The sequence below is a fragment of the Zootermopsis nevadensis genome, unplaced genomic scaffold (genome assembly GCF_977971745.1).
Source record: "Zootermopsis nevadensis isolate Lab colony 2312 unplaced genomic scaffold, Znev_1.0 Znev_ptg000023l, whole genome shotgun sequence".
Taxonomy (NCBI): Eukaryota; Metazoa; Arthropoda; class Insecta; order Blattodea; family Termopsidae; genus Zootermopsis; species Zootermopsis nevadensis.
Window position 1 is genome coordinate 9,538,854 of NW_028259155.1, and position 20,840 is coordinate 9,559,693.

Here is a 20,840-nt window from a genome sequence, read left to right on the forward strand (position 1 = left end):
TGAAGAGTCCAAAGTATGGAGAGCTTCAAGCCTCATGTTTCATTCCTCCAATCCCCAAACTTTACAAAAACAAGTTCCCTACATGAAAGGGAGACAAGTTATTGTCAGCAGAAGTGCAAATCATACACTTCTATACTATTATTAGATGAATTACGTAAATCCTGCAAGCCATATATTATAACTTGAAATCTACTTCCTTTCACTTGTGTTCTGTTATCATTCTATTATTCCTCGGCCAAGTCTCAATTTCAAGTAATACAATGGATATTAATGAACAAATTCTGCTTACCATTCTGTTCCACTTACCTTCAACAGTTTTTCCTCTCCCTATATCAAAGATGATGTTTTCCTTGCAAACAAGGAGAAATGCCATGATTAAATTTTGAACAACTTTAGCTTCTGGGGAATGAACCAAGTCAAATGCTGAAAACTATAAAAAGTAACGGCAAACATGGGATAACTTTCAACATTCAATGCAGCTCATTCCTGGCTGCAAAAGCTTAATAAGATGAAGTGTCACTGTTTTGCATATTTAAAATTACAGTGACTTATGCCAAGTCCAATAACAATCACTGCTCTGAAAACATAAAACAAATGAGATCCTGTCTTCATTACAGAGTTTTGTGATAGCGATGCCCTCTGATATGTGTTCACCATTGTTTATGTAATTTCAAGGTGCAAAATACTCCTGAGAAGTCAACAGTTGCTGTGCTAGTCCTGAAATTTCCCACATTTTGTGGAACCCGAAGGTTCATTTGATCCCACAATTACTCCCAATCATGAGGCAGATGAATGGAGTGTTCCCTTTGACACTTTGTGTTTACTGTCCCTTTTAATAATAATCTGTCATTCATTCTCAGCCTGTCAAAGTAATATTCCCTTAAATTATTCCAAAATAATTTATGAATTTACCATCTCTCTAATGCCTGCTACCTGCTCCACCCACATCACTCTTGGAGAAATGTTTCTAGGATGACATCACAAACTGTAATTGGAACAGCCACTGCTTGTTTGCCACACAATGATTCAAAAATTGTTAAGACCCACTAGTGCATTTAAATACGTAGTGTCCAAATAAAATATGTGCCAGACTTCAAAACTTTGTTAAACTTGTAACTATGTATAAATTGTGCTGTCAATTGGAATGCTTAATTTCTTGTTTCCTGAAACACTCTCCCAAGAGGAATTTAACAGACCATATCATATCTTCATAAAATGTTACAGAAACAGAACTGCAGAATGAAGTCAGATCTCATAAAGTTGTTGCAAAAAAGCACGAATATGCACTTCGTGCTCAGACACAGGAGAATAAGGAAGCTCTCAGGGCAGGAAAGAGAAATAAGCAAACTGCAGACACAGTGTATGTAGGTTTTTATCTTATTATTGTACAAAGTTGAAGTGTACAGATGATATACAAATTATGAAATTTTATCAATTACCATTTTACTGAAAATGGCCGTCTTCTGGGTTGTTGTGCCATGTAGTCCGGTCGATGTTAACCAACGTTTCAGAGGTCATACTGCCTCCGTCATTAGGGCGGCCTCTGAAACGTCGGCGAACTTCTATCAGACTACAGAGAACAACAAACCAGAAGACGGCCACCTTCAGATTCACTGCCATGAAAACCTCAAATCCTACATATATACCACGTTACTGCACGTCTCTTCAGAACTGCAGCATCTTGCTTGACATTTTGTTCCATTTACCCACAAAATGTTTTCGTAAATCTGAGTTAGAAATGAAGTTTTGCTTCTAAAGAACAAGAGACTTTACTATAATATTTTGAATAACAATGGCTCTCAGGAATGAATGTTATCCAACATTTTGGCAAATATTTCAGTTGTCATTTCAAAGTCAGCTGTAATGTGGGATGATCCTAAATATATGACATGTCTCATTGCTGGAAGCCAAGTTTATAATCTTAACTCCAGCTACAAAGGCCTAACAAGATGAACTAACACAGTTATGAAATGTTGCAGTGACAGATATGAAGAATGAAATCAGATCTCAAAAATTTGTTGCAAAGAAGCATGAAGACGCTCTTCGTGCTCAGATGGAAGTCAATAAGAAATCAAAGCTACAGACATCCAAGCGGTCATGAGAGATCAGAAATATAAATTTATAGAGTATGTATCATTTTATTCTATTTATGTGTTAGGTTATAGGCGATCAGACAACCGACCAAGAAGCTGAGTAAAGGCGGAGTCCTGCACAAGCGCAAAGTAACACCATTCCTGCGTACGAAAAGCATTGCTGGAAATGGTAAACAGAGCCTTGTAACTAAAACGGAAGTTTGCTTACGCTAGCCGGGGTGCCTTGAACTCAGCACATTATCTGGAATTTGTGTTTCATCAGGAAGCATACAGAGCCACATGAATCTTAGCCAGTTTCATTTAGCTAGCTGCTAGCGTCATTTAAGAGACAACAATAACATTAGACAATGTGCTATGTTTGCTGGCAATATTTGAAACAGCTGACATGTTTCTTTTAAAGATGATAACTTTGCATATCACGAAACAGACCGCCATGCGAACTGGCACTGACTGGTTCCTCCATAACTATAACAAAGCACGATGGGGAATTTCATGGTTTATTTTACTAACTAACTAATTAACTCCTTGTATGAGAAGCTGCAGGTCCAACACCATCAACACCAAAGCCTGCCACCAGACACAATCCTGAGCCAACTCCATCCATTTGCCTTCCTCACAGCCTCCACCTCCCTAAGACCAATCTTCATTCCATCCTTCCATCTCCTGTTTGGAGTACTCAGTGGTCGCTTTCCAAAGGATTCCTAATTTCTGTACATATACCTTACTTCGTATCCAGCCCACAGAAACCTTGTACATTTCAGTATCATGGTTTATTTTACTCATAAGACTAATATAATGATTAGTGCAAATAAAAGCTGCTCCCCAATTAAACCCGTAATTCTGATGCTCTGTTACAGAGAAACAACCACGGACAGGCAATATCAGCATAGACGATTTAGAAGGCCTGATGGTACTAGGAAAAGGAGGCAAGATCAGGTTTCTGTTAATTCTGAGCCAATTTTGCTGCTTATAGAATGCAAACCTGGTTACCCGAACCTTCATGGACAGATTGGCAGTAGTAGTAAAGTTATTATTATTGTTATTATTATTATTATTAGTAGTAGTAGTAGCAGCTGCAGCAGAAGCAAGGGAAGTGGAGCCCATCCCGTTTTGAATCAGTCACAACTTTTATAGGTACGTGACTACAGAAAATTTAAAGATACTGAACATCAGTAACAACTGTCTGAGCACAACCTTCTTTCTCCACTCAGATCCTTGTCGCTATCAAAGTTCCTAAGACCATGGAATTAACGCATCGTAATCATCTGCAATATTTCCTTGTTCCTAGAAGTCAGAATAAGTCGTGGGAGATAAGTTAGAATAACGCAGGATTTATTTATCCCTTATGTAAGACAATGGAAATGTGTCAGCAGCAATACTGATTTTTTTTTTTTTTACCTTTTTCTCTGATGGCTGACATGTTATTGAACGCCTTCCTAGCAAAGTACTTTAGCAAATCTGAGCTGTTACTAATGCTTCCACATTGTCGTCACATCTCCTTACTGATCCTCTATGTGACGCTAGGTCTAGTTCATAACAGGGTAGAAGACTTCTTAACATCTGCACCAAATGCACGGAACCGCACTGAATCTTTTGCCATCTCCATGGACTTTTACGAACGCAATTCTTAAGCAGCAGACAATGAGGAGACCAGCGTCTCACCGCTACCTCCGGTCACTCAATCGAGAGTGAAATATGCGGGTAGAGGGTGACAGGACATTTCTGTGGCGCGGTCCTTGTTCCTGACGTCAATGAGATTTTAATTTTGCATTGTGTCACGCCGACCAACATTCTGAAGTGTAGTACAACCAGAATTACAAAAATCGGGCACGAATGCGTAGAGCATTAAATTCCAAAGAGAATGACACCGAAAACGCCGGGCCCGGACCCAAAACCAACGCGCAGTACTGCCGCGAATATAGGCAACGTAAGCGCGCTCGGACAACTCAGGCTGCATCTGACGAGCCTGGGGTCAAGTATGGATGTGGATTTCGTTGCTGATGAGACGGAGAGTGCAATGGAGGTCGACCCAGACAATTCGGACTCACTTGGCATACCCAATATGGCGACGGGGGCCCAAAATTGGACTTGTACCGGGGCCGACAAGTATTTTAAAAAAACATCCTTAGACAACGACTTTGGCCATAAACGTGACATTTGCGACCGCCTGTGGTTCAAAAATCATTTGAAGCCTACCAATAGCAGTGTCACTGGCGTACTGCGAGAAGAGTTCCCTACGGAGGACGTGAGTGGTTTCAAGCTCTGTAACAACTGTAAGGCGCAGTGTTCTAAGGGGCGGATTCCAGCGTATATCCGCCGATCCCAGACCCACCTCTGCCCAAAATCGATCCCTTGATTTCACCGCGACTCCCTTTACATGCAGATACGGAGGCTGCGAGGATCGAGTTACGGTATCGTCGGCCAAGTGATCAATATCCCAGTGAGTGTCGATACCATGGTATCAAAGACATTCGAACTAGAATATAATAGTGACATACCGCTCGTATTGATGAGCGAATTCAACACTAGTGACGAAAATAACACAAAGATGTAGAAATACCGGTGGATTGACGAGGCCTACAACAGCAAAAACTAATGAATGCTGTAGGTATTAGAATCATATAATTTGCATTGGCCGCATTTCTTAGCTGGATTTTCACTATATTGCTTTATTCCCAACATGATTAAATGCGCGGGGAGGTGCATTTTTCTCTGCTTCGGAGTTTTTATTTTTGCATATAGCATTTCACTTTAAGATATGAGCTGCCAACCAGGAAATATTATCAGAACTTTTTGTTTTCAGAGCAACGAGCTGCAGACGCGAAGAAGGCTTAATAAACAGAAATGATATAAATGCCTGTGTACTTTATTTCTTGAAACACTGAATATAAATCATATATCCCATTCTGTCACTGTACCCTTCTTCCCTAATAAGTTTGTAATTCCTGCAGTCAAAAACATTGCATGCAAGACGTAAGGTTTTACTCGCCGGGATAACGTCCCAGTAATAGACATGCTTTAAAGGACAGAAGAATAAAGCATGCTATATTATATCACAGATGTAAGCACGTTCAATGCAAAGGAAAGACATATAATGTATGGCATACCGAATGACATTTTAAAAAACACCAGTGAAAATATTATTAGAAGCTTCTAAAGAAACAAGCTAGAGACACCACCAGAAAATATAACAAAATCATAATAAAGAATAGCTACTAAATCCCTCGTAAGTGTCTGAAGATCCAATTCAGTGGGACCCAACGTTCACACTTTTCCGGGGATTAACGAAAAATTGTGTAACTGTGGGGAATATTAGGAAAAGCAAAAAAGATCAAGCTCTGTACTTAACTTAACCTCAATACCCAACAAATAATGTAGGTAAATTATTCGGCAATGTAGGGCCATGTTTTACAACAAGAAAGACGTGTCTGTGGCCTATTTTCTCTTCCTAATGTTATCGACATTCTAATTTCGCATTCTGGTTTACACTGTATCGAAATACCACAACATCGAAATTGATAAACACGAGAGGTAGTTCATCTTATGCACAGTGTACATTTCCTTTTACTTTAAAGAAATCAGAATTAGGGCTCTTAAGAACTGTGTAGGCCATATTCTACTTCTACTCATGAATGCTAAAAAATGTTAAAAGGTGGATCATTTACGAACTGCCAACTTTTATTTGCGGAGACATTTAGAAACTCAGGGTTTCAAACAAGTTAGAATTAATCAAATTATGCAGACAGCTCGCGAATGGGTCAAAGACCACTCCACGGAGATTCAACACGTAAGCACATTAACGATAAAAGTTGCAGTCATGAAAACTGACAGACCTAAACGGTATTACACCTCGTTTCTGTCACCACGCAGCAAACAATATAATCTAGTAATATCCTGTGCACAAGGGCTTAACCTATCAGAGAGTGCTTTAGAGCTTGTTGAAGAGAAGACGAACCACGTATTTATGAATTTTATATTCATCGCGAAGTTTCGGTATTGGAAAAAAAGGGTATAGAGTATCATAATTATTTGAAAGGAGACTTTGCTGATACGACAGCCCGTACCTGTACAGATATCAAGATGAAACATAACTGAGATTCTGTTACAGGGTTTGGCAAGGTTTACCTGGCGAGGAAGAAGGGCGGAAGCGACGCCGGGAAACTTTACGCCATAAAGATCATGAAGAGGAGGGACATCGACCACGCGTGGACGGAGCGTCGCGTATTTGAAAAAACGCGCGACACTCCTTTCTTCGTGCAGCTCCACTACGCGTTTCAGTCGAATGAACACCTGCATCTCGTAATGGGTGAGTACATCAAACGAAACATCACCGTAACTAAATGTGTAGGGTCGTCATACGAACCCCGTTTGTGGAATAATCCTTCGCTTCCCGTTAAACTATTTCCCTTCTTAGTCTTCTGCAGAGCTTGGATTTGTAATTATACTGTAGCCGAATGAAACATACAATACATCAGCATTCAGTGGCCTAAGAGTCCTCACAACAACGCGACCTCGTCTTTATTGTTGCAGATTACGTCGCAGGTAAAGACTTTATTGAACTTCTGGAGAGCGAGGGAGGATCACGGAGAATGAAACAAGATTCTTCTCTGCCAAACTCATCCTGGTCAAGTCTTGGTTGATTTAAATCAACTATAAAGAATGCATAAAAATGCACACATCGAAAATGCAAAATGCGTTTCCTTCTCCCCAATGCTCTTGAGACGTGTTCATTTGTTTCTTTCAGTTGGGAATCGTACACAGGGACCTAAAGCCGGAGAACATCCTTCTGGACGCCGCGGGCCATGTTGTTCTGACAGATTTCGGCCTGTCGAAGGAGTTTCCGTCTGATCAGGAGGTAAGTTTAGTGCAAATTGCTTTATTCTGTCACTTTAATTCGCTGAGTAAGCTGGAATGTAGCGGATGAGGTGATGTCTCTCCATCAGGGAGTAACTCGTTGAGGTAACTCCAGAACAATAAAAATGGAAATATCTGAAATGTCCGAAATGTGGGCACCCATATTCAGAGAGCATTTCTCCTGTACTTCCATTTAACAGGGACATCGCAAGTTCTCAGATTCTGAGGGTGTCAACTAACAAGCGCAGAATTTATTATCTATTTATTATTATTTGCTTGCATCGTTGTTCTGCACGTCATCAATTTCTTCTACATTTGTGAAATTATAAAAGATGCATTCATGCAGCCATTAACAGATGTGCAAAATCCGACTCACTTTTGGCCTGTCAGCGTGCTATCCCAAACAGATCCTAGTGTCACTGTGGAGGACTTTACGCTTTCCTCATCAAGAGTGAAAGGTTCTACGAAAATGACTTCGAAAGATGTACGACATGGACAGGCTAATGAAAGTCCTATTACTATAGTGCTTCCCTAACCTAGCACTTCTTTGTTAACAGGGACACATGATGCGGGCGCTAGCCACGTGAAAACCGAAAGTAAAGGATGAAGACATGGTAAAACTGGAACAATTTGCAGAAGATTTTGCTCTGGAACCCCGCGTTCACACTTCTCCGGGGGTTAGTGAAAAATGGTGAGATAATGTAGGAAAAGCAAAATGATGAAGCTTTGTACTTAACCTCAAAGCACAACAAATAATGCAGGGCCATTTTTACAACATATATAATTCCAGGAAACAAGAATATATTTACTTCTTAAAAATATAATCGGACATTTTGCTTGGGATATTTTTCGTGTAGGCATATAGCACGAGAGGCAAGGTGAAACCACAGTGGTATTCTAGCAAGAAAATCCCGATAAACAGTGCCATAAATCAAAATGGCGCCGAGTCCCAGTGCCCATTAAATTGGGCAGGGGTGCTAAGAATACCCGATCACACAAGTCGGATTGGATTGCTCAGAAATACATTGAACGTACGAGGAGGGTTGAGACAACCTGGAAAGCTTCCATTGCTGGAGCAAGAAATGGATGATTACGGCGTTGGCATACTCGAACTAAGCTAGACGCATTGGAACACCACAGGCGAATTAACTTCAACAGGCGACACTCTCGTATTCACATCTGGCAGCAGCAGTCACAATGGGGTTTCCATCACCTTACACCAGAAACACAATAATACGGCATGGGGTTCCCCGCGACTCTCAGTAGTGATCCTGTCATCGACCTGCCAGCATCCGAGTACTAGTGAATATCGCACATGTTTATGCAAACGATGACATTGTAGAAGCGTTTTACCATAACCTGGGGGCAACGCTGGACCGACTGCGGTAATGTCGGGAGATTCTATTCGTTATTGGCGACTCCAATGCTAAATTGGAAATACGGATGGATACGACGGCGTCAAGGGCAAGGTCGGACTGGGTGACAGAAAGGGAAGTGGCGAGTGTTTATTGCAGTTCTGCTCTGAGAGACAGCTGACAGTAATGAACACGTGGTTCAGTCTACCGCCAAAAAGGTTGTACACACGGAAGTCGAATGATAATCGAACAAGAAACCAAATCGATTACATTCTGGTCGACAAGCGATGGCGCTTTGCAGTGTGCAGGGATACAACATTCCCAGGCGCAGAGATCGGATAAGATCACCAGTCGCTGTGTGCACGAATGCGGTCAGACTACGTACAGTTTGGGAAGATGATGATGATGTTCCGAAGGGAACCACTCACCACCAGCGCTTAAAGGACGACGTTCGTTGAAAAAGTGTCTAATGGTCAAATTTAATGGGAAACATTGCATTGTGATTTCTCTTACATTAGTTAAATTTTGGAAAATATTGTGACGTACTATTTGGCTAGCCAGAGAGGGACTCACGCGGCACCTCCCGTTCAAGCTACACAATATGTGTTGGAAGCGTAAGAGCAGTTGGAAGTATAATAACTTCGTTTCAAGAAAATGTTTAGGGAAAGATGCATGTGACATTATAATCTCAGTATTTCTTTTACTCCTGTATCTCTGGTTTGTATTGTACCACTGATCACATGCATTTTTGCGACCTGCAGATGAGAAGTAAAAGAGCAAAATTAAATTTTCAAAAACATTACTCATCGTCAAGTTCTAAGCAAAATTAAAGTAGAACTTGACGTCGAAGCTTGATAAAGAGTGACGCCCAGCAATATATATTATTAATCTTACGTGTTTCTTTTATTTCAAAGATAAAACGATTTGAAGATGACAGGATGTAGGTTGCATGTCAATAATACCCACCCTATTTACAAATTGAATTTCGGTCTGAATGTATGCTAATTCAAAGTACGTATGAACAGGTCAGTTTCAGTAGTAAAGTAATTAAATAAAATGTCACTACGTTGGTTATACATAATAAGTCATTTGAGAAGCTCATATTAATTCCATTCTTTATGTCAGTTTTGGAGTACAGGCGTTATCTTTACCACAACACAAGATCCCCTGTACAAGTGTTTGTCACAGAAAAAAATTGTTCCTTCTCTCTTATAATTTTATTGATTTTTTCTCCAGGCATGACTTTCTGAATAGAATTTCGAGGAAGCCCTCTGTCAAGTTGGAAGAAGTAATAGGCCTGGGGCAGGCCAAGAAGGCCATCATGGATTACGTGGCTTTCCCCATGAAGTTCACAGAGCTGTTTCGAAGAGCCCGGAAATCCTTTAAGGGAATTTTACTTTTCCCCTGACGGTTTCCGGAGTTGTTTACAGGAGCCACACACAGTATCGAGAAAATTCGGATATGCGGACAACCTGGCACTGGAAACCCAACGCAAGCAATTTGAGAATACCGAGACATTAGCCTACAGTTCAGTGTAGACAGCCAGGGATGGTGGTCCCTCAAGGATCCATGTGATGATGAGAACTATCACAAATTCTTGAGGGAAATGGATGATGATGGCTGTTCTAAACTGATCATATACACTTTCAACGAAAAATCCTTCCCCAGTACTCTGATCTTCATTTGTGGAGAAGGGCAAGTTGCATTCATAATAATTCTTTCAGTAGCTACATAAGCAACAATATAAGAGCGGGATTCATACATAGTGACATGCTGAAACATGACACGTCTTCATCTGTTCTTTGAGTTGGGAATCGTACACAGAGACGTGAAGGCGGAAAATATCCTCTTGGACGCCGCGGGCATTTTGAGAATACCGAGACAATCCTCTCAAGAGACCTTACAACGCTTGGCGAATACCTCAAGAAGTGGCGATTGATCCGTAGACCTTCCTTGATAGAACACCGTCCTTCAAGAAATGTCTACATAATACTGCTGCAAAAATAACAACCAGGAACAACATTCTACAGAGAGTACGCAGCACAACCTGGGGCTCTTCAGCATCTACCCTACGGACCTCTGCATTAGGCCTGGTTGTCCCGACAGCGGAATACTGTGCTCCGGTATGGCTTAACAGCCCACCTGGCCACAAATTAGACTCACAGCTCAACACTACAATGAGGACTATAACAGGCTGTCAAAGAACAACTCCCACCCACTGGCTACCTGTACTGAGCAGAATCGTACCACCAGCAATACGTAGACAAGAAGCCTTGTCTACAGAATTTAAGAAAGTGCAAGTAAATCCTAACCTCTCAGTTCACGACGACATCCTTCATATTAATCTCGAAAGACCGAGATCCAGGCGACCCCCACGAGTTACTGCAGAACTCCTTCAAGCTGGGCAATTTTAAAAGCAAAATTGCTTGGGAAACAAACTCCTCCTGACACAAACAGCCACATAACCCTCAGAAATCACCAACGGGACAAGGCCTTCCTCGACAAACATGGAAAACCATCAACAGGATCCGCACCGGCCATGGTGCACGTGCAGACGTCCTTAACAACTAGGGAAAAATTCAAACAGCCAACTGTGACTGTGGTGCGAGTCATCAGACCATCAAACATATTGTGCAGAAATGCCGCCTGAGGGCATACCCAGGGGAACAATCGGACTTCCTCCTATCCTCTCCGTCAGCACTTGAATGGATTGCCAATCTTGGTTGTCCAGGTTCGAAAATGTTTACCACAGATTTTCTTTTTCTCTTTCTGCAGAGAGCCAAAAGACTGATGGGTAACGCAAGAGATGCCACAAACGAGGACAAATATTATGAAGCTATATATCTTCTGACGAAGGCCGAAGAGTGCTTGCAGCAAGCAAAGAAAGGTATGTTGAGACAAATTTGCAGTTTCTGTGTCACTAAAATATATCTGAATAAAGAAGTGGTAACATCCCTTCCCTACTCTAAACTTATAAATCTTCCTTCTTGGTCTACTCAGTGATCGCTTTCCAAAGGATTCCTAATTTCTGTACATATACCTTACTTCGTATCCAGCCCACAGAAACCTTGTACATTTCAGTATCATGGTTTACTTTACTCATAAGACTAATATAATGATTAGTGCAAATAAAAGCTGCTCCCCAATTAAACCCATAATTCTGATGCTCTGTTACAGAGAAACAACCACGGACAGGCAATATCAGCATAGACGATTTAGAAGGCCTGATGGTACTAGGAAAAGGAGGCAAGTGCAGGTTTCTGTTAATTCTGAGCCAATTTTGCTGCTTATAGAATGCAAACCTGGTTACCCGAACCTTCATGGACAGATTGGCAGCAGCAGCAGTAGTAAAGTTATTATTATTGTTGTTATTGTTATTATTATTATTAGTAGTAGTAGTAGCAGCTGCAGCAGAAGCAAGGAAAGTGCAGCCCATCCCAAGTTCTGAATCGGTCACAACTTTTATAGGTATGTGACTACAGAAAATTTAAAGATACTGAACATCAGTAACAACTGTCTGAGCACAACCTTCTTTCTCCACTCAGATCCCTGTCGCTATCAAAGTTCCTAAGACCATGGAATTAACGCATCGTAATCATCTGCAATATTTCCTTGTTCCTAGAAGTCAGAATAAGTCGTGGGAGATAAGTTAGAATAACGCAGGATTTATTTATCCCTTATGTAAGACAATGGAAATGTGTCAGCAGCAATACTGATTTTTTTTTTAACCTTTTTCTCTGATGGCTGACATGTTATTGAACGCCTTCCTAGCAAAGTACATTAGCAAATCTGAGCTGTTACTAATGCTTCCACATTGTCGTCACATCTCCTTACTGATCCTCTATGTGACGCTAGGTCTAGTTCATAACAGGGTAGAAGACTTCTTAACATCTGCACCAAATGCACGGAACCGCACTGAATCTTTTGCCATCTCCATGGACTTTTACGAACGTAATTCTTAAGCAGCAGACAATGAGGAGACCAGCGTCTCACCGCTACCTCCGGTCACTCAATCGAGAGTGAAATATGCGGGTAGAGGGTGACAGGACATTTCTGTGGCGCGGTCCTTGTTCCTGACGTCAATGAGATTTTAATTTTGCATGGGGTTCCCCGCGACTCTCAGTACAGTGATCCTGTCATCGACCTGCCAGGATCCGAGTACTAGTGAATATCGCACATGTTTATGCAACCACAAGTACAGCAAACGATGACATTGTAGAAGCGTTTTACCTTAACCTGGGGGCAACGCTGGACCGACTGCGGCAATGTCGGGAGATTCTATTCGTTATTGGCGACTTCAATGCTAAATTGGAAATACGGATGGAATCGACGGCGTCATGGGCAAGGTCGGACTGGGTGACAGAAAGGAAGGTGGCGAGCATTTATTGCAGTTCTGCTCTGAGAGACAGCTGACAGTAATGAACTCGAGGTTCAGTCTACCGCCAAAAAGGTTGTACACACGGAAGTCGAACGATGATTGAACAGGAAACCAAATCGATTACATTCTGGTCGACAAGCGATGGCGCTCTGCAATGTGCAGGGATACAACATTCCCAGGCGCAGAGATCGGATAAGATCACCAGTCGCTGTGTGCACGAATGCGGTCAGACTACGTACAGTTTGGGAAGATGATGATGATGTTCCGAAGGGAACCACTCACCACCAGCGCTTAAAAGAAGACGTTCGTTGAAAAAGTGTCTAATGGTCAAATTTAATGGGAAACATTGCACTGTGATTTCTCTTACATTAGTTAAATTTTGGAAAATATTGTGACGTACTATTTGGCTAGCCAGAGAGGGACTCACGCGGCACCTCCCGTTCAAGCTACACAATATGTGTTGGAAGCGTAAGAGCAGTTGGAAGTATAATAACTTCGTTTCAAGAAAATGTTTAGGGAAAGATGCATGTGACATTATAATCTCAGTATTTCTTTTACTCGTGTATCTCTGGTTTGTATTGTACCACTGATCACATGCATTTTTGCGACCTGCAGATGAGAAGTAAAAGAGCAAAATTAAATTTTCAAACACATTACTCATCGTCAAGTTCTAAGCAAAATTAAACTAGAACTTGACGTCGAAGCATGATAAAGAGTAACGCCCAGCAATATATATATTATTAATCTTACGTGTTTCTTTTATTTCAAAGATGAAACGATTTGAAGATGACAGGATGTAGGTTGCATGTCAATAATACCCACCCTATTTACAAATTGAATTTCGGTCTGAATGTATGCTAATTCAAAGTACGTATGAACAGGTCAGTTTCAGTAGTAAAGTAATTAAATAAAATGTCACTACGTTGGTTATATATAATAAGTCATTTGAGAAGCTCATATTAATTCCATTCTTTATGTCAGTTTTGGAGTACAGGCGTTATCTTTACCACAACACAAGATCCCCTGTACAAGTGTTTGTCACAGAAAAAAATTGTTCCTTCTCTCTTATAATTTTATTGATTTTTTCTCCAGGCATGACTTTCTGAATAGAATTTCGAGGAAGCCCTCTGTCAAGTTGGAAGAAGTAATAGGCCTGGGGCAGGCCAAGAAGGCCATCATGGATTACGTGGCTTTCCCCATGAAGTTCACAGAGCTGTTTCGAAGAGCCCGGAAATCCTTTAAGGGAATTTTACTTTTCCCCTGACGGTTTCCGGAGTTGTTTAAAGGAGCCACACACAGTATCGAGAAAATTCGGATATGCGGACAACCTGGCACTGGAAACCCAACGCAAGCAATTTGAGAATACCGAGACATTAGCCTACAGTTCAGTGTAGACAGCCAGGGATGGTGGTCCCTCACGGATCCATGTGATGATGAGAACTATCACAAATTCTTGAGGGAAATGGATGATGTGGCTGTTCTAAACTGATCATATACACTTTCAACGAAAAATCCTTCCCCAGTACTCTGATCTTCATTTGTGGAGAAGGGCAAGTTGCATTCATAATAATTCTTTCAGTAGTTACATAAGCAACAATATAAGAGCGGGATTCATACATAGTGACATGCTGAAACATGACACGTCCTCATCTGTTCTTTGAGTTGGGAATCGTACACAGAGACGTGAAGGCGGAAAATATCCTCTTGGACGCCGCGGGCATTTTGAGAATACCGAGACAATCCTCTCAAGAGACCTGACAACGCTTGGCGAATACCTCAAGAAGTGGCGATTGATCCCTAGCCCTTCCTTGATAGAACACCATCCTTCAAGAAATGTCTACATAATACTGCTGCAAAAATAACAACCAGGAACAACATTCTACAGAGAGTACGCAGCACAACCTGGGGCTCTTCAGCATCTACCCTACGGACCTCTGCATTAGGCCTGGTTGTCCCGACAGCGGAATACTGTGCTCCGGTATGGCTTAACAGCCCACCTGGCCACAAATTAGACTCACAGCTCAACACTACAATGAGGACTATAACAGGCTGTCAAAGAACAACTCCCACCCACTGGCTACCTGTACTGAGCAGAATCGTACCACCAGCAATACGTAGACAAGAAGCCTTGTCTACAGAATTTAAGAAAGTGCAAGTAAATCCTAACCTCTCAGTTCACGACGACATCCTTCATATTAATCTCGAAAGACCGAGATCCAGGCGACCCCCACGAGTTACTGCAGAACTCCTTCAAGCTGGGCAATTTTAAAAGCAAAATTGCTTGGGAAACAAACTCCTCCTGACACAAACAGCCACATAACCCTCAGAAATCACCAACGGGACAAGGCCTTCCTCGACAAACATGGAAAACCATCAACAGGATCCGCACCGGCCATGGTGCACGTGCAGACGTCCTTAACAACTAGGGAAAAATTCAAACAGCCAACTGTGACTGTGGTGCGAGTCATCAGACCATCAAACATATTGTGCAGAAATGCCGCCTGAGGGCATACCCAGGGGAACAATCGGACTTCCTCCTATCCTCTCCGTCAGCACTTGAATGGATTGCCAATCTTGGTTGTCCAGGTTCGAAAATGTTTACCACAGATTTTCTTTTTCTCTTTCTGCAGAGAGCCAAAAGACTGATGGGTAACGCAAGAGATGCCACAAACGAGGACAAATATTATGAAGCTATATATCTTCTGACGAAGGCCGAAGAGTGCTTGCAGCAAGCAAAGAAAGGTATGTTGAGACAAATTTGCAGTTTCTGTGTCACTAAAATATATCTGAATAAAGAAGTGGTAACATCCCTTCCCTACTCTAAACTTATAAATCTTCCTTCTTGGTCTACTCAGTGATCGCTTTCCAAAGGATTCCTAATTTCTGTACATATACCTTACTTCGTATCCAGCCCACAGAAACCTTGTACATTTCAGTATCATGGTTTACTTTACTCATAAGACTAATATAATGATTAGTGCAAATAAAAGCTGCTCCCCAATTAAACCCATAATTCTGATGCTCTGTTACAGAGAAACAACCACGGACAGGCAATATCAGCATAGACGATTTAGAAGGCCTGATGGTACTAGGAAAAGGAGGCAAGTGCAGGTTTCTGTTAATTCTGAGCCAATTTTGCTGCTTATAGAATGCAAACCTGGTTACCCGAACCTTCATGGACAGATTGGCAGCAGCAGCAGTAGTAAAGTTATTATTATTGTTGTTATTGTTATTATTATTATTAGTAGTAGTAGTAGCAGCTGCAGCAGAAGCAAGGAAAGTGCAGCCCATCCCAAGTTCTGAATCGGTCACAACTTTTATAGGTATGTGACTACAGAAAATTTAAAGATACTGAACATCAGTAACAACTGTCTGAGCACAACCTTCTTTCTCCACTCAGATCCCTGTCGCTATCAAAGTTCCTAAGACCATGGAATTAACGCATCGTAATCATCTGCAATATTTCCTTGTTCCTAGAAGTCAGAATAAGTCGTGGGAGATAAGTTAGAATAACGCAGGATTTATTTATCCCTTATGTAAGACAATGGAAATGTGTCAGCAGCAATACTGATTTTTTTTTTAACCTTTTTCTCTGATGGCTGACATGTTATTGAACGCCTTCCTAGCAAAGTACATTAGCAAATCTGAGCTGTTACTAATGCTTCCACATTGTCGTCACATCTCCTTACTGATCCTCTATGTGACGCTAGGTCTAGTTCATAACAGGGTAGAAGACTTCTTAACATCTGCACCAAATGCACGGAACCGCACTGAATCTTTTGCCATCTCCATGGACTTTTACGAACGTAATTCTTAAGCAGCAGACAATGAGGAGACCAGCGTCTCACCGCTACCTCCGGTCACTCAATCGAGAGTGAAATATGCGGGTAGAGGGTGACAGGACATTTCTGTGGCGCGGTCCTTGTTCCTGACGTCAATGAGATTTTAATTTTGCATGGGGTTCCCCGCGACTCTCAGTACAGTGATCCTGTCATCGACCTGCCAGGATCCGAGTACTAGTGAATATCGCACATGTTTATGCAACCACAAGTACAGCAAACGATGACATTGTAGAAGCGTTTTACCTTAACCTGGGGGCAACGCTGGACCGACTGCGGCAATGTCGGGAGATTCTATTCGTTATTGGCGACTTCAATGCTAAATTGGAAATACGGATGGAATCGACGGCGTCATGGGCAAGGTCGGACTGGGTGACAGAAAGGAAGGTGGCGAGCATTTATTGCAGTTCTGCTCTGAGAGACAGCTGACAGTAATGAACTCGAGGTTCAGTCTACCGCCAAAAAGGTTGTACACACGGAAGTCGAACGATGATTGAACAGGAAACCAAATCGATTACATTCTGGTCGACAAGCGATGGCGCTCTGCAATGTGCAGGGATACAACATTCCCAGGCGCAGAGATCGGATAAGATCACCAGTCGCTGTGTGCACGAATGCGGTCAGACTACGTACAGTTTGGGAAGATGATGATGATGTTCCGAAGGGAACCACTCACCACCAGCGCTTAAAAGAAGACGTTCGTTGAAAAAGTGTCTAATGGTCAAATTTAATGGGAAACATTGCACTGTGATTTCTCTTACATTAGTTAAATTTTGGAAAATATTGTGACGTACTATTTGGCTAGCCAGAGAGGGACTCACGCGGCACCTCCCGTTCAAGCTACACAATATGTGTTGGAAGCGTAAGAGCAGTTGGAAGTATAATAACTTCGTTTCAAGAAAATGTTTAGGGAAAGATGCATGTGACATTATAATCTCAGTATTTCTTTTACTCGTGTATCTCTGGTTTGTATTGTACCACTGATCACATGCATTTTTGCGACCTGCAGATGAGAAGTAAAAGAGCAAAATTAAATTTTCAAACACATTACTCATCGTCAAGTTCTAAGCAAAATTAAACTAGAACTTGACGTCGAAGCATGATAAAGAGTAACGCCCAGCAATATATATATTATTAATCTTACGTGTTTCTTTTATTTCAAAGATGAAACGATTTGAAGATGACAGGATGTAGGTTGCATGTCAATAATACCCACCCTATTTACAAATTGAATTTCGGTCTGAATGTATGCTAATTCAAAGTACGTATGAACAGGTCAGTTTCAGTAGTAAAGTAATTAAATAAAATGTCACTACGTTGGTTATATATAATAAGTCATTTGAGAAGCTCATATTAATTCCATTCTTTATGTCAGTTTTGGAGTACAGGCGTTATCTTTACCACAACACAAGATCCCCTGTACAAGTGTTTGTCACAGAAAAAAATTGTTCCTTCTCTCTTATAATTTTATTGATTTTTTCTCCAGGCATGACTTTCTGAATAGAATTTCGAGGAAGCCCTCTGTCAAGTTGGAAGAAGTAATAGGCCTGGGGCAGGCCAAGAAGGCCATCATGGATTACGTGGCTTTCCCCATGAAGTTCACAGAGCTGTTTCGAAGAGCCCGGAAATCCTTTAAGGGAATTTTACTTTTCCCCTGACGGTTTCCGGAGTTGTTTAAAGGAGCCACACACAGTATCGAGAAAATTCGGATATGCGGACAACCTGGCACTGGAAACCCAACGCAAGCAATTTGAGAATACCGAGACATTAGCCTACAGTTCAGTGTAGACAGCCAGGGATGGTGGTCCCTCACGGATCCATGTGATGATGAGAACTATCACAAATTCTTGAGGGAAATGGATGATGTGGCTGTTCTAAACTGATCATATACACTTTCAACGAAAAATCCTTCCCCAGTACTCTGATCTTCATTTGTGGAGAAGGGCAAGTTGCATTCATAATAATTCTTTCAGTAGTTACATAAGCAACAATATAAGAGCGGGATTCATACATAGTGACATGCTGAAACATGACACGTCCTCATCTGTTCTTTGAGTTGGGAATCGTACACAGAGACGTGAAGGCGGAAAATATCCTCTTGGACGCCGCGGGCATTTTGAGAATACCGAGACAATCCTCTCAAGAGACCTGACAACGCTTGGCGAATACCTCAAGAAGTGGCGATTGATCCCTAGCCCTTCCTTGATAGAACACCATCCTTCAAGAAATGTCTACATAATACTGCTGCAAAAATAACAACCAGGAACAACATTCTACAGAGAGTACGCAGCACAACCTGGGGCTCTTCAGCATCTACCCTACGGACCTCTGCATTAGGCCTGGTTGTCCTGACAGCGGAATACTGTGCTCCGGTATGGCTTAACAGCCCACCTGGCCACAAATTATACTCACAGCTCAACACTACAATGAGGACTATAACAGGCTGTCAAAGAACAACTCCCACCCACTGGCTACCTGTACTGAGCAGAATCGTACCACCAGCAATACGTAGACAAGAAGCCTTGTCTACAGAATTTAAGAAAGTGCAAGTAAATCCTAACCTCTCAGTTCACGACGACATCCTTCATATTAATCTCGAAAGACCGAGATCCAGGCGACCCCCACGAGTTACTGCAGAACTCCTTCAAGCTGGCAATTTTAAAAGCAAAATTGCTTGGGAAACAAACTCCTCCTGACACAAACAGCCACATAACCCTCAGAAATCACCAACGGGACAAGGCCTTCCTCGACAAACAGGGAAAACCATCAACAGGATCCGCACCGGCCATGGTGCACGTGCAGACGTCCTTAACAACTAGGGAAAAATTCAAACAGCCAACTGTGACTGTGGTGTGAGTCATCAGACCATCAAACATATTGTGCAGAAATGCCGCCTGAGGGCATACCCAGGGGAACAATCGGACTTCCTCCTATTCTCTCCGTCAGCACTTGAATGGATTGCCAATCTTGGTTGTCCAGGTTCGAAAATGTTTACCACAGATTTTCTTTTTCTTTTTCTGCAGAGAGCCAAAAGACTGATGGGTAACGCAAGAGATGCCACAAACGAGGACAAATATTATGAAGCTATATATCTTCTGACGAAGGCCGAAGAGTGCTTGCAGCAAGCAAAGAAAGGTATGTTGAGACAAATTTGCAGTTTCTGTGTCACTAAAATATATCTGAATAAAGAAGTGGTCACATCCCTTCCCTACTCTAAACTTATAAATCTTCCTTCTTGGTCTACTCAGTGATCGCTTTCCAAAGGATTCCTAATTTCTGTACATATACCTTACTTCGTATCCAGCCCACAGAAACCTTGTACATTTCAGTATCATGGTTTATTTTACTCATAAGACTAATATAATGATTAGTGCAAATAAAAGCTGCTCCCCAATTAAACCCATAATTCTGATGCTCTGTTACAGAGAAACAACCACGGACAGGCAATATCAGCATAGACGATTTAGAAGGCCTGATGGTACTAGGAAAAGGAGGCAAGTGCAGGTTTCTGTTAATTCTGAGCCAATTTTGCTGCTTATAGAATGCAAACCTGATTACCCGAACCTTCATGGACAGATTGGCAGTAGTAGTAAAGTTATTATTATTGTTATTATTATTATTATTAGTAGTAGTAGTAGCAGCTGCAGCAGAAGCAAGGGAAGTGGAGCCCATCCCAAGTTCTGAATCGGTCACAACTTTTATAGGTATGTGACTACAGAAAATTTAAAGATACTGAACATCAGTAACAACTGTCTGAGCACAACCTTCTTTCTCCACTCAGATCCTTGTCGCTATCAAAGTTCCGAAGACCATGGAATTAACGCATCGTAATCATCTGCAACATTTCCTTGTTCCTAGAAGTCAGAATAAGTCGTGGGAGATAAGTTAGAATAACGCAGGATTTATTTATCCCTTATGTAAGACAATGGAAATGTGTCAGCAGCAATACTGATTTTTTTTTTAACCTTTTTCTCTGATGGCTGACATGTTATTGAACGCCTTCCTAGCAAAGTACATTAGCAAATCTGAGCTGTTACTAATGCTTCCACATTGTCGTCACATCTCCTTACTGATCCTCTATGTGACGCTAGGTCTAGTTCATAACAGGGTAGAAGACTTCTTAATATCTGCACCAAATGCACGGAACCGCACTGAATCTTTTGCCATCTCCATGGACTTTTACGAACGCAATTCTTAAGCAGCAGACAATGAGGAGACCAGCGTCTCACCGCTACCTCCGGTCACTCAATCGAGAGTGAAATATGCGGGTAGAGGGTGACAGGACATTTCTGTGGCGCGGTCCTTGTTCCTGACGTCAATG

At 41.7% G+C, this 20,840-nt stretch overlaps 1 protein-coding gene across 3 annotated transcripts in view; it reads right to left on the minus strand.

The window, feature by feature from the left end:
* Nucleotides 1–1,354: 1,354 nt before the first annotated feature.
* The window catches only part of LOC147872920 (uncharacterized), a 35,686-nt gene continuing 16,200 nt past the window's right edge, over nucleotides 1,355–20,840 (minus strand). For all 3 annotated transcript variants that reach the window (XM_087354562.1, XM_087354560.1, XM_087354561.1), the window contains one exon: nucleotides 1,355–19,205. The gene's annotated coding sequence lies outside the window, so the exon portion shown is untranslated. The remainder of the gene's footprint in view (nucleotides 19,206–20,840) is intronic.